The sequence below is a fragment of the Meriones unguiculatus genome, chromosome 9, assembly GCF_030254825.1.
Source record: "Meriones unguiculatus strain TT.TT164.6M chromosome 9, Bangor_MerUng_6.1, whole genome shotgun sequence".
In the NCBI taxonomy this organism is placed as follows: Eukaryota; Metazoa; Chordata; class Mammalia; order Rodentia; family Muridae; genus Meriones; species Meriones unguiculatus.
The window spans coordinates 1,655,875-1,661,500 of record NC_083357.1 but is presented as its reverse complement, the minus strand read 5'-3'; positions in this window follow the sequence as shown (position 1 = coordinate 1,661,500).

The following is a 5,626-nucleotide window of genomic DNA, read 5'->3' as shown; positions in this document are numbered from 1 at the left end:
ACTCTTCCCTCTGAATGTTACCAAGCTCCGCTCCTGCCCTGGGGGGGGGGGGGGCTGCTAATTTCTTTGCCTGATTATTTCTTAAAGGCTGAAAAGCCAACATAAGGTCTCTGGAATTCATTGGACTAAGGTCATTGAGTCAAGCACCTTGGTGCCTTGAAAGGGTCAGGGGATATGAACTCTGTGACCAGGGTTGGGATTTGTGGTCGACAGTAAACCTTGGGCTTCGGTTAGCATTAGATTTGGGATGTGCCGAGAAAACAGTTGCCTTTCCTTCACTTTAGTTCTATCTTCTGAAGATCATGTGACATCCCGTCTTCTGTCTTTGAAAGAGATGCTGCTGGGATGGAGAACTATCACAAAGCAATTGGTGAAGGAACATCTGAGGATATTTTGGGATGATTCTGTGACTCTCCAACGTGGAATCCAATGTTGTTCTCCACAAGAGACCTGAGCACTGCAGGTTGAAAAAAAGTCCAACTACACAGTGATTGTAACAGACAGATTGATTCTGACAGACAGAAGGGGTTGAAGATTGCCTGGCTGAACAGCTGCATTTCAAGTGAAGAGCAACTTGAATGTTTGCATGTTAGTTAACTTTCTGCTGCTGTGATAAAACACTGTGGCCAAGGCAAGTCAAGGAAGAAGGAGCTTATTTTGACTAATGGTTTCAAAGGGATGATTGCCCAGGGTAGCAGAGGGGAGGCATGGAGGTAGGAAGAATAAGGTCCTGAATTGCAAGCATGAGGGCCAACCAGAAGTAGGGGAAGCTTTTTACTTTCAAAATCTGCCCAGTGACACACTTCTTCCAGCAAAGGGGTACTACCCAAATCTCTCCGCACAGCATCACCAAGCCGGAGACCAGGCGTTCAGATGCTGAGACTATGGGGAATGAGTTCTAGTCAGACCACCACACGCTTCTCCTAGAGAAGCCAGCGTCTGTTACATGATCAGTGAATGCCAGCTCTGTCACGTCCTTGCAGGCAGCCAGCAGGGAAGAGCCTAGTGTTACCTGTGTTTTAGAGAGTCATAAAGTGCTCAGAAGGTTTTTCAGTCTTGTGCTTCGAGTTAAGATCTCTAGTCTTTAAAGAAAACGCATAAAGAAACTGTAATAGAATAAACTGCTAGACTGTGTAGCTATGAGGAACAACAGCACATGCCAGCAGTTGGCATTGAAAGGGATGGAAACTAGTATTCAGCCTGCTTGTGTGACTTAGTGTCCTCGTCCTGGGTGTTTTATGTAGCATACTCCATAGTCAAAGGTATATTGATTTAGGTGATACTTGCTCCCATAGTAGGCAACACACTTTTTTTTTAATCTCTGCTCTGGCTCCAATGGTCATAGACTTGGAACAGTTCTAAATAAGAGGATAGAGCTATATTGTGGAAGGTCCAATGTCTTTCCTGGCCTTTCTCCAGATATCGGTACAGGAATTGGTTTGCCTTTGATCAGTGGAAAGAGAGATGTGTCATAATCTTGTTTCCCCAGGGAGCTTGACCTTTGGTAACATTTTCAAGGCTACAGTGAAATGTTCCTGGATCATCAGACCTGAATGCTATCTTCCTCCTCCCATTCTCAGCACAGAGAAGAAGAAAAAAAGTCCTTTCTAGGCAGCACCCTCATGTACCCCAAAAGGAATGCTCTGAATCCTATCTTGTAATCCCATGAACAACTGAAAGGTATGAGTCTCGCATCAGCTGTGGGGGCCTGCTGGCTGGTATGAGGGTGTGTGTGTGTGTGTGACTTTGAGCATGTGGGAATGGTGGTGTGGATGACCCCTCAGTTGGAAAGGCTCCCTGATGTGATAGCCCGTACTGCATTGTGCTTTGAACCATGTAATAGAATTTTCAAGGGGATCCAAGAAAAACAGAAAAGGAAATAAAATGTTCCTAGTGGGGACACTTTCTGGAAGACTAGGTGGGATTCTCTGGTTTCTAGGTAGACTAGTTCAATATGGTAGAATATTATGGGGCAGTGTCTATTTCCCAGTGGGCAAAGAATGAGGAAGTGCCCACTAAATAAATCCATGGATTTCCTAGTTAGCATTCAGCACAACTTCAAGGGAATGCTGCCCTGAGGATTTCTGTGCAACCAATTACCTAAATACCAAGACACGTTGTCTCTCCCCAGACTAAAAGGTCTTTGGGACAATAAGGAGACAATGGCCCCCTTGCCCCCTTGTCATGCACATTAATGTCACAGGTCCCAGGAGAAGACTTGGGGTGCTTTGATGGTCAGTGTGCTCAATTTGATTTCAGAGATTTCCAATTCCTTGCACCTAAGCACGCAGTCTCAACAAACAAATAGTACAGGGACACAATTCGCCAGCAGGCTGTGGGTCCTTAATTACCTCCACTCAGTGGTCCTCCCGCTGTTGGGAGCATGGCTGACCCTTGGAAGCATTAACATTCCTGGAATTTCATTAGGCTGGTCTTTGTAAAGGAGTTGAATACTGCCTCATTAGCTCAGGCTCATGGGGCATTTGTGTCTCTGACAACAGTTTAATTATGGACATTGTTTACCAATCAGTACTGAAAGGACAGACTAGAGGGCTAATCTGAAGATTAACACTGTAGCTTGTTTGGGGGTTATTCTTTCAACCAGTGAATGCAAGAGTTAAACAAATGGTTTATGTAGCTCTTGTTTTCGTAATAAGATTGGGTGACTCAATCCAAGGCATGGATACATTTGAACGTTTCTAAGTCTGGCTCCTTCTGTTTCACATGGCTTTAGCTTGGTAAAACCCCAAGGAAAGAATAATAACTTGGTTGAACATTGGGGTTGAACGAGAGAAAGCTCTGGGAGACCAGCACCTTAAAACGACAGAAGTTGGCAGTTTCATCCTGACCTTCCTTCCTCCGTTTCTGCAGATACTCTAGGGAGTCAGTGGTCGTAAGGGAGCCTTAGAAGTTCATCTCCAGAAAGACAAGGAACATGAAGAAAAGCTTTTTTGTTATGTACACTTTTGTTTTGTTCCTTCCATCTGTAAGTAAGGATTCAGTTTGCTTCTCTTCAGCATTTGGGAACTGTCAGATCACTATTAAGGAGGAAAACTGGGTCATAGATAGGTTCTGGAACTTTCAGAGTGGTTCTGAGGTATTTGAACATATTTTTGTGGTTAGGAATTTTAGTAAATTGAAGAAATTGCCTTCAGTATTTAGAAACTTAACCTCTCCAACTTCTCAAATACAGCATGCCCTGGAGGCGCATGCTTTTCAAAGACAGACCTGTACAGGGCATAGCATCACCACAGCAGCGAGTTCAGGTGAAACTTTCGAACTGTATCTGATGTTGTCATGAATGTCAGGCTGTCTGGGTTCTGGAGGTACACGAACACCTCAGGGGAGGGAAGTGGGCTCCATTGCATTTGTAGGCAGATCTGCTGGTCCCCACACAAACCAGGAGCTGTCTTGGACTTAGAGACTGAGCTTGTCTACACCGTCCCTTCAGTCCACTGAGTAAAGGAAGTGGGTGTGAAAACCACTCTACATCTTACTGCCGTTAGCAGCCTTAGAACATGTCATTGTGACCCTTCACATAGCAGCATCAAGGAAAAGCTGAAAGCAGTTACAGCTTGTTGATGAGGACTATTTCATTACCTTGGTGTGTACGGGTGTGTGTGTTATGTGTGTCTCTGTGTGTGTGTGTGTGTGTATGTGCGTGTGGAGTATGTATGTGTGGTGTGTGTCTTGTGTGGCGTGTGTGTATGTCTGTGCATATATGTCTGTGTGTTTCTGTGTGCGTGTGTGTGTCTTGTGTGGCGTGTGTGTATGTCTGTGCATATATGTCTGTGTGTTTCTGTGTGCGTGTGTGTGTCTTGTGTGGCGTGTGTGTATGTCTGTGCATATATGTCTGTGTGTTTCTGTGTGCGTGTGTGTGTGTGCGCGTGTGTGTGTGGTGTAGGCCAGAGGTTGATGCCATGAGCCCTTCCCAGCTCCGGGCACATTTACAACACAAGGTGAGAACTTGGGGATGCATCAGGACGCCACTCTAACCGATGCTGTCTTTTTACCAGAGAGTGTTTTTTCAGACAAGAGTTCCTTCTCTGTGTCACCACCTACGAGGGTGGTGTAGATATCTACCAGGTCACCCAGAGCCTACTGACCAGTGCGAATAGTAGGTGAGATGGCACCTAAGGGGTCTCTGTAAAGAGAAGAGGCAAGGAAGCTTCAAGAAGGTGGTTGGAGTCACCTAACACTGGGCCGAGGACTAGGAGGGGACAGAGGTAGAAATTCCCAGATCTTTGGAGCCTTGACCCAGGCAAGCCAGTAGGAACAAAGCTGTCCAGAGGCCGATGATGCTCCCTGCTAATAGAGATTCTGAAACTGCTTAGTTACGGGCTGGGCTGGTGTGGGGGGAGGGCCGGAGGCGAGGTCATGAGAGGAGGAGGAACGTCAGCCTGACTGCGAAGGAAGGAACCGTCTCTGCAGGTCATTTGGAGCCGCCACCTATGTTGCCTCTGGCTACCAAGAAGAGCAACGAGAACTATTTCAGCCTTAACTCCATATCCAGGAGAGGTGTTAAAGAGAGTGCATAAAGCAGTCAAAAACCAAGAGCCAGAGGAGGAGGACAAAGGAGGAGAGGGCCGGCAGCCTCTGCCTGTGGGTCCTGGTGCCCTCCGCAGCCACACAGGACTTTCCCTGCAGCTGCAGCTGCCAACATCCCTCATAACTGTTTGTCCCACTTAAAATAACGAGTCTGAGTCCCTTGTTGGACTCAACCATTTCTCATGGTGTGGTTCAGCTTTTAGGAAGAATAAATCGACATTTTAGGGCCTGCCTGGATTTATTGTAAACAGTCTCTTCCCCACTAAAAGTGGCCTGCCGTGTGATTTGGCCCAGCGTGGTTTGGCCGGGAGTGGTTTGGCTAGGATGTTGGCTCCATTATGGAGACACATTTGCCATTAAAATAACACAGCCACAAGGAAATACACCTCGTTGTTGGCCGAGTGTGTGTTTTCTTGGGAACTGGGAAGTGTTTCTCTCTGAGTCACCTTAGCTGTTCCTCTGAGTCATTCCAGGGGGTGAGAAGGAGAAGGAAGGACAAAGCAGGGAATGATGGGAAGGCTTGGCCGTCATGACTCAGCCTTCCCTGCTCTTGCTTGCTATAGATTTCTGACAGGTGCCCAGAAGTCCTCTACCTCAGAGAAACCCCTAGAAAGCAGCCTCCTGTTGGCCAGGATGGCGAAGACAGATCCTCTGTTTGCTCGAGAGATATCCATTGTGTATAGCATGTCATCTTCATTTTCCAAAGCCAGTTTTCTAATACTCTGGGCCTGCTCCTCTTTAAGCTTGGCCCTGGGTGGGAGTGAGCTTCACTGACAGAGTCCATGGGCCTGCTACAGGCACAGAGAGGTGTCCTGAAGCCTCTAGTTTACTCTGCAGGGCTCTGGGGGGTTCTCGGGCTGGGGCAGAACTGTGGTTTATCCTCTTTCCTGCTTTTGCTTTGCAATCTCTAGGGTCCCAGAATCTTGCCTTTTGTTCAGGTCTGCCCGTATTTCAGGGTGGCCCAGGCTGGCTGCCAAACTCCTATCCTGCCTAAGCCTCCACAGCCGTATCGTTGAAGGCATGTCCACTACACCTGAGATTTCTTGCAAGAGGGTTGTTCCAGGTTAGTGTTCTCTTG